The sequence below is a fragment of the Dipodomys ordii genome, unplaced genomic scaffold (assembly GCF_000151885.1).
Source record: "Dipodomys ordii isolate 6190 unplaced genomic scaffold, Dord_2.0 Scaffold103, whole genome shotgun sequence".
NCBI classification, from domain to species: Eukaryota; Metazoa; Chordata; class Mammalia; order Rodentia; family Heteromyidae; genus Dipodomys; species Dipodomys ordii.
The window spans coordinates 1,840,838-1,841,321 of NW_012267319.1; the positions used below are offsets into that span (position 1 = coordinate 1,840,838).

Genomic DNA, 484 nt, shown 5'->3' on the forward strand with positions numbered 1-484 from the left:
CCCGGCTCAGCGGCGCAGCCGGCCAGGACGCCGGGCATGCGCAGTGGCGAGGGCGAGGCCAAGTGCGGGCATAGAGCATGCGCACTGTGAAGACACAACCGGCTACGTGGGAGTCTGGGCATGCTCAGTAAGAGCCGCGGCGCCGCGCACGCGCACAAGCGCCTAGAGCCCGTAACCCGCTGGTGGAGGAAAAAGAGAGAAATCACCTCAGAGTTACGTCAGGGAAGGCCGCGTTTTGCGGGGAGGCAGTAGCCCCCTACAGGGCCCCGCACTTCTCCTAGGGCGAGGGGCGTGACAGTTACTCACCGTTCTTCAACCCCGGAGCAGGCGCCGGGCCCCTTTCCGCTCACACTCGGCTCGCGCGCGCCGCAGCCGCCGCTGCCGCTGTGATTCCATCCATCTTGAATTTGACGTCATCCCACACCAGGGATGAGGTCATCGCAGGCAGCGCTCGTCACGTGCGTGGCGCTGGGATTGGCCGCCG

General features: G+C 66.5%; 1 protein-coding gene across 2 annotated transcripts in view; it reads right to left on the bottom strand.

Annotated features, from left to right (window-relative positions):
• Zbtb21 (zinc finger and BTB domain containing 21) overlaps window positions 1-484 on the bottom strand; it is a 24,978-nt gene that overhangs the window by 18,423 nt on the left and 6,071 nt on the right. The window contains exon 1 of one of the 2 annotated variants that reach the window (XM_013027399.1): window positions 307-352. The exons of the other annotated variant lie outside the window; for it this stretch is intronic. The gene's annotated coding sequence lies outside the window, so the exon portion shown is untranslated. Of the gene's footprint in view, window positions 1-306; window positions 353-484 lie in introns of those variants that run through there. 2 annotated transcript variants of the gene reach the window in all.